Source organism: Sciurus vulgaris, assembly GCF_902686455.1.
Source record: "Sciurus vulgaris genome assembly, chromosome: 8".
NCBI classification, from domain to species: domain Eukaryota; kingdom Metazoa; phylum Chordata; class Mammalia; order Rodentia; family Sciuridae; genus Sciurus; species Sciurus vulgaris.
The window spans coordinates 126,021,163-126,033,030 of NC_136468.1; the positions used below are offsets into that span (position 1 = coordinate 126,021,163).

Here is an 11,868-nt window from a genome sequence, read left to right on the forward strand (position 1 = left end):
GCTTCCTGAATTTTATAAATCAATCACCTGCAGGGAGTTTCTGGCCTGGTCCAATACCCCAGTTTGAAACCTGAAGCTCTGAGTCCCATAGACAACACCACCCCCTAGTGCTTACACACTATAAAGATGGAAAACATGAAACTTTTTGCAAATGAAGTTCTTATCCACCAAACAGAAATTTAAAAAAAACCTGGTTGCTCTACTATCTGCTGGAGTGAAAATCAAGGATTCCCTCCCTTGACATCTCCTTCATGGTTTCTGGGAAACATTCTCCAGAGGATTCAAACTCCAGTGCCATTATTTGGAAAATCAAGTATCTAAGAGCATCACTTGTAGGACCTATGAAAATAAACTGTGACCCATGTTCAAGACCAACAAGACTTAGAGTGAATCCCTAAGGATGAAGAGGATACAAGTAGACAAAGAAGTGCCCCATGGAAAAGGGTCTGTAGGAGAAGTGCGAATTACACCTGCAACCAGTGCAGAGTGATCAGAAACAGAGTTCAAATTTGATTCAGGTATCAGTGGGAACCAGAGTAAATGTCCGAGTGAACAAGTGAGGGCAGGCAGGCCTTGTCACTTAGTGATCCTCTTGAAGTCTGAGAAGGCCATGCCATTGGTGAACAAAGAGATTTCCCTAAGAGATTGCAGGAGGTTCCTCTTGGGAAATCTTGAACTTTGAAATTCTCCCAGCCAAAATCTGCTCAAAACTTATGCTTCTAACTTTATCATGGCTTTGAGTTAAAATGAGCCACCAAAAGAAAGTTGACTTTTTAAATCTAAACAAAACAAAAAAACTTTGAATGAGCAACAACTAGTCTTCAGCATGCCTCATTCACAGGTCATATGGAAATTCACAGGTCATAAGGAAAGGAACAAATAGATGTGATTTTAAGGCCCTCATTCTATCACAAGTTGTGTGGTGTTAGGTAAATTCTACGACTTAAATATGTTCCCTAAATTTCATGTGATGGAATCTTAATCCTCCATGCAACAGTGTTGGGATGTGGGACCTAATGTCAGGTGTTTAGGAAAGGTCATCTCAATGCCATTGTGAAAGGGCTTAAACCTGCAAGTTCAATCTCTTGTTCTCTCAGACATGCAATTCTCTCTTGCCGTTCTGCCTTCTATCATAGGATGACACAGCAAGAAGGCCATGGCCAGACATAGGCACTTGACCTTGAACTTCTCAGCCTACAGAACTGTACTAATTTAATCTCTGTTCTTTATAATTTGCCTGGTCTCAGGTATCCTGTTATGACAGTACCAACAGAAATAAGATAGAAAATTATAGACCCTCTTTAGTTTGTGTATGGTTTGATAAAATAGAAAAAAATATTTTATCACAGTTGTAAAGATTGAGAAAGCAAACAAAACATCTAGCACACATCCTGATACCCAGTATGGATTCATTAAAAGACATAGAAATCTGAATGTGAAAGTTCTGATGGCAAAATACTACATATATCATACCTGGAACTTTCAAAAACAAATGTTAGAAATTAATGGTATGGGCCAAGATTTTGTGAAAAAATTTTTAAACAATTTAAAGGAATACATTTCCTAATACCTCCCACAGTATCACACATGCATCTATTGATGGTCACTTTGCTAATCACAAATGGGAAATATCAAATTTTTTTAGAAAAGAGAAAAAATATTCAGCACACACTGCCTAAATTTACATCACATGGAAACTATGTCACACTTAACCACAGATATGGAAAGTATCTGGAGATTCCAATCACTCTAAAAGTTATCATTTTATGGGCCTATTTGGCTACCAAAAGCACAGTAACATCAATGGCAGAGCAATGGCGACTTCTCCACTTGAGCATCCACAGTGAATGAACACTGTTCAGTGCCAGCTCAGTCCCACAGGAACAGATATGTTGCCTTCAGGTTCCCATGGCAATTATCTGTGATTGACTCTCTTAGATGGCAAGCTCTGTATTGTCAGGATGAACTCATGGAAGAGACAGGTAATTTGAATTCACCTATCACCTGTAGGTAATTAAAATCCCAGAGCAGATGAGACAGCTCCATTCCACAAACACTAGTCAGAAAGTTGTGGCTTCAGCAAAGAGTTCCTCATTATTTCTGGAAACATTTTCTGGGATGCCAATGGAACTGGGTAGCCCTCCCTAAGCATCCAAAGATATATGTACTCAGGTGAGGTACAGAGGAAATGCAAGCACATGACAAAATCCAAAAGAAGTGATAACAAAGGGAGCCTAGTGAGCCACATGAAATGGAATTGTAACCTTACTATGCAAAAATCCAGAAGGGGCTGTCAGTGTTTGGGGCACATTTGTTTAATACAAACACCATTCCTCCAAGGTGAGAGGCTGGCATGGCTACATAGGTGCCAGTCAACACATTCTCCATCACTGTTCATCTTCTCTGTATGCATTTTACTCTCCCCACACCTTTCTTCTGTCTAAACTGCCAAAATATCAAAACATTAAATTGCCAAAAATGCCTCTCAAATCATTATTTTAGGGACTAAGATGTATGTTATATGTATTTCCAGAAACTTCTTTTATAAAGACCAAAACCAGAATTGTTTTTTAAATCCAATCTTCTCACAGTGACCTTCATTTTCTTTGCTTCTTTTACTCTTCCTGCAGTGATTCCAGGCCAGTATGGTTTCCCCAGATGGAATATCTATTTCTTTCTTTTCCACTAGATTCTCCCATTTGTCAATATCCAATAAAGTTCCACCCTCAACCTGAAGAAAATGCTGCCCGCTCATTCTGGAGAGATGATGCTTCTTGTCCAGTGCCAGTTCTGCAAAGCTCAGTCCTTGCTACCACATTTCCCAAAGTGTATTCCATAGATCACATTAACTTGATTATCTAGCTTAATTTCTCTATTTAATCCTCAATAACAGTCCCATGAACAAGTTTGATTAATACTTCCTGTTATATCTACACTTTAGAAAGTCATGATTCACAGTTGTATGCTAAGGGATCTGAAACATCCTGAAGCACAAAGTCTCCTTTTCTTATTTTCTCCTCCTTATTTGACTATGGATTCTGTTTCCTAAAATTTTCTCATTTGCAAGTATGCACACCATTTTATTTCCATGTAAGGAATAAATCTACAGAACACTCCTGGAGAATACTTTTCTACAACAATGCACTTGAAACTCATTTCTCTAATAAATCCACTTTGAAAAATACATAGGGGGAAGGATGGAGAAATTTTGATCAATGGTGCTTAGTTATAAATAGGAGAAGGAGTTCTGGAGTACCACTGCACAGTATGGTGACTATGGGTAACAATTATGTAGTGTACATTTCAAGGACTTAAAGGAGAGAATTTTAAAGTTTTTTTCAAAATCAATTGATAAATATTTGAGGACATCAATATGCTTAACTTGATTTAAACTTTATGTAATATATACTTATATCAAGCATTACATGGAACTCCATTAATATGTATAACATTTATGTTTTAGTATATCTGTTAAAATTTTTACAAAGATATAAAAACATTTGTCAGAATTAGCTGATCTTCTTCAGCTAATCAGACGATTAGCTCTCTTTGACCTACTGAAAAATTTAGTATGATAAAGAGGCTGTTGGAGCACAATAAAAATCTACAGACAATTATAGATTCTTTTAGTTTTCACACTACACACACCAAGAACTCCAGATGATGTTATATAAAGACAGACTTAGCCCACCCCCTTTTTGAACATAAGCACTTATCTACCTTCTATTATTAAACATGTTTTAGAAAAGGACATTTCTGACCCATCTGTGCATTTTTGCCTTAACTGACCAAAGAGGAACTCACATTTGTAGAAATATGGGGCAGGGTAATCTCTTCCCATTATCCCTGCTTACTCCTCTCTCAGTGGAAACAGTGACCCATCTCACCAGTGAGATTGAAAGGTCTTTGATTCCTTCTGAACTCTCCCTTCTGGGATCACCCTGCTTGCATCCTATGTCCCCCCACATGGACAGTAAGCTTGCTGGGACAGGGTTTCTGCACCTGCAACTGTGAGGGGCTGTGTCTCCTGGGTAAGAGGATGAGGATAATTAGAAAGCTAGGTTGTCATTACATATTGCCCATTCCCCATGCAGACTGACCAGCAATCAAACAGCTCTATTTTATCCTACAGAAAATTCTGCATCTTTTTCTCAATTAGTGCAAAATCTCAAGGAAGAGTATGTAGAATTGTAATTTATAAATTAATGAGTCCCTGAAAATATGAGCACACTCACTCCCTTGTATCTCCATGTCCCCCACAGTATACAGCCCAGTCCCTTCTACAAGGATGGCAATTACTAAATATCAATCAATGAGTAAGCAGTTAGAACTTAGTTTTTCTGATTAATTCCCATTCCTCACCACCTCTGCCAAATGGTATCTGCTTTTTCAAAAATTTTTTTAGTTGTCAATGAACCTTTATTTTACTTATTTATATGTAGTGCTCAGAATTGAACCCAGTGTGTCACACATGCTAGGCAAGCATTCTACTACTTACAACCCCAGCCCTGGTACCTGCTTTTGAGTGGTTCCAAAATGTCACAAAGCAGCAGATAATGGGACAAAGTCACATTTCCATGTGTTTAGGAATATAAAAAGTCCAAGGGAGATTCACAGTGAGAAGTAAACAATTTTAAATTTTGTATAGATTTTATTTATTTTCTGAGTCTGTATCTGGCCAAATTTCTAAATAAGTCAGAAATTTGCTAATAAATATACATGGCAGACCACTGGAGGATTTGAGCATCTTCAACCCTAACCCTATTCCTAACAACATCACAGGTATTTGACCCAGGACAAGCTGAGACTTGGAGACACTGAAAGGACTTTTTTTCCCCTAAAACATCTAATCCACTAGAAACATGTAATCCAGTGGTGCCAAAAATTCTCACTACTATAGACACTGTACAAGGTTAAAGCTCCATCAGTGTGTCCATGTACATTACAGATAAATTAGTCAAAACTTAAGTGAAAATAGACTCAGAAAAAAATGAAATTGAAAACAGGAAAGGTTTTCAAAGCATAGACTCAGAATTACATATAGCATAAAGCTGGAGTCTGTGGGTCTGAACTAGACTATTTGAATCACATCCCAACTCTACTACCTACTAGCTCTGTGACACTAGGCAACACACCACCAATCTCTACTTTCTTTATTCACCTGTAAAATGGGATTTTGTGAGGAATAAATGCAACAGAGAATACCCAGGACAGAAAGGAATATGCAAGTGCTAACTTTTTATTGTTGTTTTCTTTTGTATTGTTTTCCTTTTTCATGGTGCTGGGGATCCAACCCAGGGACTTAAACATGCCAGAAAGTTCTCCTCCACTGAGCCACATCCCTAGCTCACAATTGGTAATTATTATCAGAGAGGAAGAAATGCTGCAAATGACTTAAATTGGGAATGAACAGATCAAGGTAGCATTCTACAACACTGAAAACCAGGAAAGAGGGACAGGTGGGTCTTGTAGAATTCACTAGGAAGAAAAAAAACATGATAAAAGAATAGTTGAAACTTCTGCCATCTTCATATCAGTCCCAACCTTTTGGGTTTTTTATAGTTTGTTGTCAGAAAATAAAGATGAATGGGGATCAATTCAATGGTTCTCTGAAATTTTATCTCATCTTAATTCATTCAAAAAGGTTTGGTTCTAAGCAATCATTATGAACCATTTTATAATGCAGTTCCATTTAAAAAAAATTGAGCACCTTAAATGTGCAAGACAGTTTTCTGGAATCATCTGTAAGAGATCCAAGATACATGCTTTATCAGTTTCAAGCAGATCATGATTGAGGTCAGGAAAAGAGTAAGGAAAATGTATTTAGAAATAAAAAAGAAAAAACTGGTAATAATAACGAAAGGTGGACTGGTGTTGTGGCTCAGTGGTAGAGTGCACTTGCCTAGCACATTTGGGATACTGGGTTCGATTCTCAGCATCATATAAAAATTAATAAGTAAAATAAAGGTATTATGTCCACTACAACTAAGAAATAAACAAATAAAACATAAGTTAAACAGCTAAGTAAGTAAATTAGATGAATTTTGATTTGTTTTCTTACAAACACATGTTCAGCTCTCAAACAGCACAATTAATGAATCATTGCTATAAGGCTGAACAAACAAAAAGTGAATCCCAGTGACAAACACAATACCTGATATTAAGAAGGTATTTAATGGAAGGAGGGAGTACACAAGGGACTTTCAAGCTTCAAACCTAGGGAGCTCTGACTGACATGAGTCTCTGGGTGGACAAATACTGTCCTTGGGGCGGCTAGACTATCACAAGAACCAGGCAACCCAGCTGCACAACCTGGTACAGTGTGGTGACTTTCCTTACCTGTGAGTGTATGGACCATCAGGTGCTGGAAAAAAGACAAGAATTAAGTGTATTCTACGTGAACTTTATGGTGTTGGGGTGGAAAAATTAAGAATTGAACATCAAACCATCACAACTCCATCTAAAAAGAAAATTGAAATCAGCAACATTCCAAGTAATTACCACCTTGAAGTTAATCCCAGTGATGCTGGAAATAGTGATTGGGTGGTAATTCAAGAGATGTTGAAAACAGTGGCACAGTCACGGGAACTTGAAATAAACTCTCAAAGAAATTTTAAAGTGCTTTTATTCACGTAAGTTGATAAACTCACCAGAGATGCTCAACATGCTTTGTGCAGAACCATGGAAATATACATGTTCACCTGCATATTGTGTGCTACTTCCAAAGCGATAATGCCTATTGGTAGTAGATGCCTGGCAGTTCGTGTGCCTGCTCCAGCATTGAAGATATTTGCCATGTATTATCTACTGTGTGCAAGAAGGAAGGTCTGAATCTTCCTTCACAACTGGCTCATAGACTTGCAGAGAAGTCTTACAGAAATCTCAGAAAAGCCCTACTTAAATGTGAAGCCTGCCCAGTACAATAATATCCTTTTACTGCAGATCAAGAAATCCCTGAGACAGATTGGGAGGTGTATCTGAGGGAGACAGCGAATGCTATTGTTAGTCAGCAGAGACTTCAAAGTCTCCTTGAAGTTCGTGGAAGGCTTTATGAGCTTTTAACTCATTGTATTTCTCCTGAGATAATAATGAAGGGCATCCTCTCAAAACTTTTGCATAACTGTGATGGACAGCTGAAAGGGGAAGTGACCCAGATGGCAGCTTATTATGAACATCATCTACAACTGGGTAGAAAAGCCATTTATTACTTGGAAGCATTTGTGGCCGAATTTATGGCACTTTATAAGAAGTTCATGGAGGACAGATTAGAAGGCATGATGTTCTGATTTCAGTTAGGAATTCTTCCAAATAATTCTTAGTATCAGCTTTTACTCATAATTTATATTGTGTAAAATAAACTGACTTTACTTTAAAAAAGAAGATATTCAAAAAATATTTGTTCAAAATTGCATAAATACCATATTTGAGTTTATATGTTTTATTATATGATATTTAATTTACTATGATTAGACATAATGTCATAAGATCTTGAATTTCCAGAGGAAACAATAGCTGGCATTAGGAGCAGATCCAGTCTGTGCTTACAACAAAATCAAAGTTTTGTTCAAAGACAAAAAAATTGAAATTGGATTTATACTTTTTCTTCTCCTAAAAGCAGACCTTGAGTCAAGACTTGGATTCAGCTATTTTCCTTTGGAGTTGATCCCAAGAAGGAGTAAGAAAAGAGAAAAGGAAAAAGGAAAGAAGGAATGCTGATCTAGGAGACATTGCCGCAAAGTGGTTGTTGTATGTAAGTGGAGAGTCCCCATCAGGACCTCCTAAGGAGCATTCTGAATGCTTCCTAGGACTATTCACCTTAGAGATGGGAAACTGAGGCATCAATCATCCTGCTATTCTCCCTACTGGTGAAGGTTTTACACAAGGGCATTAGTGCCACATGATGGGGCTTCATGGTGTGGGAGAAGCTACTAAGAGAGAAATCAGAAACTCACTGGAAGCGGGGGCATTGGAGCTGGAGGCACCATCCATCACTGCTGCAGATAAAAGTTAATGTAAGCTAAAGGCATGTAATACAAGCACTGAGGGTGGTCTCCTACAAGAAACTTTGCTATATAACTTTACTAATAACCTAGGTTATTCCATACATGATAATCAAATATCATTGACTATTGGATTCATCATTTATTAAAAAAAAAAAACAGCAAAATTTTCCTCCTTCAGCAAATTCTCTTTTGTCCTCATTACTACAACAGTCCCTTCTCTCCTTCATTATGTTGTGTATGATTCATGTTTCCTAAGATGCTTTCCAAACTGAGTTCATCACACAACCCCTCTGCTCCTAAACTGTGTCTCCATCTACTGTTTTTATGTTGTAGTTTATTTAAGTGACAGGGGTTGTTATTATTTGGTTTGAACTGAGGGGGAGGCCAAAATATGTCTGTTAAAACAATTACCCATTACACAACATTGTTCCAACAATGACAGCATAGCAGATTTTAGTACAATTTCCTTACTAAGATGTATGAGGGTTGCATTTGTTGCTGTTACAAACAAATATAAACATATATAATGGTTCAAACAGAAGTTTCTTCTTGACGACATTGACTGCAAGATTGGTGTCCCTAATTGGAAGGCAGTGTGATTCTAAGACATTCTAAATTCTGACCAATCACTGATCAGGCTTCTTTTATAGTTTTGCTTTGCCATCTTCACCACTGGTTTCCAAGGTCAGTGGGCTCCTCTGCATGAAGCCAGTGGAAGGCAAAAGAATTCAACAGGATCATGTGGAAGAGGTTTCCATGGACCTGCTCATTCCATTGGCTAAAAGCTCAGTCACAAGACTACACCAAACTACAAAGGAAGGTGAGAAATGTAATGAAAATGGATTTGGTCACTAATGAGTTGTGATCAGTCTTGGCCACAATCAGTATTAAAAGGCAGTTTTCTTGACTTTTTGTCACAACTCATTGTATATTTTCTCTGTGTACTAGGTGTTTTAGTCAGCTTTTTGGCTGTTGTGACTAAAGGACCTGACCAGCACAATTGTAGAGGAAAAAAGTTTTATTTGAGGGCTCACAGTTTCAGAAGTCTTAGTCCATAGAAGGCTGGCTCCATCAAGGTGGGAGGGTGTGGTAGAGGAAAGCAGTTCACACATGGTGATCAGGAAGCAGAGAGAGAAAGACATCACTTGCCAGATTCAAATACATATCCCATAGCCACACCTCCAAAGAACCACTACATATCCCATAGCTACGCCATGCCTGCAACCAGTTACCACTCAGTTAATCCTATCAGGGACTAATTCACTGATTAGGTTAAGTCTATGACCCGATCATTTTTTCTCCAACCTTCTTGCACTGTTTCACACATGAGTTTTGGGGGACAACTCACATCCAAATCATAACACTTGGTTTTGCTTAATTTGAACGTAATTCCTTGAGGCTGGAATAATGTTTCTCAAGACACCGCCAAATAAAGTGAAGGGTTAAGGAAACTTGCTAAAACCCCTTACAATGTTTTTCACACTTTGTAATGGTCTGTATGTGTGACTGCTCAATGGAATGTGAGCCCTTTATTGACTTCTATATTATTTCTATTTTTGAATATTTGATCATGCCAGATATGACAATGCATTTACTAAAAGTTTTTGAGTAACTGAATGAAAAAATTTGATATGTCACTTTCCAGTTATTCACATAGGACATAGCTCATGTACTAAATGTCACTTGTTCTGAGTAAGACATTGTCATATAGGTATTATTATTTGGAAATAAGAGTATAATTGAAGGTAAGATTGCATTCTTAGTCCCTGTGTTTGGCCTCTAAATAATGGTGTGGCCTAGGATTTCAGCATAGACCATCTCTCTCTCTTTGTCTTTGTATGTACTGCCTCTCTGGGTGATCTCTTCTATTCATTAATCAGTTGTCTATTGCCAAGATAATGCTGTGTAAGAATTGCCATGGAAGCTCAATAGCATACAACAATAGGTACTCATTTTTTCCTATTAATCTATAGTTGTCTGGGCAATTCTGCCCATCTGGATCAGAGCTATTACCTGCTAGAGTTTCTCCTGTATCTACAGTCAACTGCAAAGTCAACTGGGGACATCTGGTCTGGAATGGTCCCAGCTGGGAGGACTCAGCTCTGTTCCACTTGCTCTCTTGGTCCAGTAGGCTAGCTTAGGTTTGAGTTAGAGTTCTCCACAGGAGTTTGAGAAAGAGGAAGTAACAAAGCCTCTTTTAAAACTAATTCTTTTAAAAGCTAATTCTAATATTCACAAAGAAAAGGGGAAAAAGGCATGATAACTAGGAAAATTCATCTAAAAAACAAAAGTGATGCCAGACTTGGTTGTAATCCCAGAGGCTCAGAGGCTGAAGTAGGAGGATAGCAAGTTCAAAGCCAGCCTCAGCAACTTAGTGAGACCCTGTCTCAAAATAAAAAATAAAAAATGACTGGAGCTATGGCTCATTGGTTAAGCACCCCTGGGTTCAATCCCTGGTACAAAATTTAAAAAGAAAGAAAGAAAAATGATGAGAGGAAATGAGCCCTCTCTGGAATTAAAATATATTATGAAGATAGAATAGTGATTATGACAAACAAAACAAACACTGAGAGTTAAATAAAAGTGGAATTTAGTTCATGATAGAGACAGTATTTCTGATCAATTTTGACTAGTTAGTAAATGAGGATTTCAGGCAACTGATCAGCCTTCTGGAAAAAAATCAGTAGGGAGTCATTGCTAGATTATGACCTAGCATAAAATTCCAAATGCATGAAGTGCATATTAAAGGGTAAAGAAGAAAAGAACAGTGGGGAAGATTTTTATAAATATGACAGAAAATCTGAAATCATAAAGAAATGATAGATATATTCACTTACATAGATAACAAACATTTCTACATGACAAAAATTAACACTATATTGGAAGTTAAAAGAAAAAAACAACAAATAGGAGAACATATTTGTTATTCATCTCATCAGAAAAAAAAAGCTGATTTCCTCAAAAGAAAAACAGGCAAAAAATATGAACACAAATTTAGGATTTATAGAAAAAAATGACAAAATAAATTTCAACCTAACTCACAAAAAGTGAAATATAAGTCTAAAATAAAATCTTTTATTTACACCCAATTAGCAAGCATTAAAAAGTTTGATATTTGGGGGTTTTTCAAGATGGCGGCCTAGAGGGTGGCTGCATTACGTGTTGCTCCAGAACTCAGGATTCAAGAGAGGAGATATTGAGACGCTTGGGACCAACTCAAAGTAGCCGGGTGACTCTCACCCCCTGGGGGGGCATCCCGGATGGGACGGGGGTCCCGGAACGCAGGAAACTTTGTGAAGTAGAACTGCCGGCGAGACGCCCCTCCCCCCGCTGGAGCGCCATAGAGGAGGCCGCTCGGCACAGCGCTGGGACTCGGAGCAGCCACTGGGGCTCCGGCGGCTGCCCGGGGGAGGAGTGGCGGGGAGAACTGTGTGGACTCAGGACACCGGGGCCTGCCCTGAGGAGGAGGAGAGGAGCGTGGCCACTTGGATTCGGAGAGACTGCGCCAGAGCTGCAGGCGGTTGCCAGAGGAGAAGCCGCGCGGCGAGCTGTTTGGAATCAGAACGACGCTTCTGAACACCGGGGCCTGCCCTGAGGACAAGGAGGAAGAGGAGCAGCCGCTTGGATTCGGGTGACTATACGGGAACTACAGGCAGTTGCCAGAGAAGGGGCTGCGTGGCGAGCTGTTTGGACCCTGACCACTTCTGAACCCCGGGGCCTGCCCGGAGGAGTAGGAGAAGGAGGAGAAGGAGCGCGGCGGGTCCTTTGGACTCGCAGTGACTGCATTAGCGCTCCAGGCGGCTGCTCAGAGGAGAAGGCGAGTGGTGAGTTGTTTGGTCTTAAAGTGACAGCTCCTGAACACAGG

At 38.9% G+C, this 11,868-nt stretch overlaps 1 pseudogene across 1 annotated transcript; it reads left to right on the forward strand.

The window, feature by feature from the left end:
* The first annotated feature begins 6,235 nt into the window (after nucleotides 1–6,235).
* On the forward strand, nucleotides 6,236–7,286 carry LOC306668128 (replication factor C subunit 3-like; annotated as a pseudogene). Its single transcript has one exon. The product of its transcript is annotated as a replication factor C subunit 3-like (transcript).
* The last annotated feature ends 4,582 nt before the right edge of the window (nucleotides 7,287–11,868 follow it).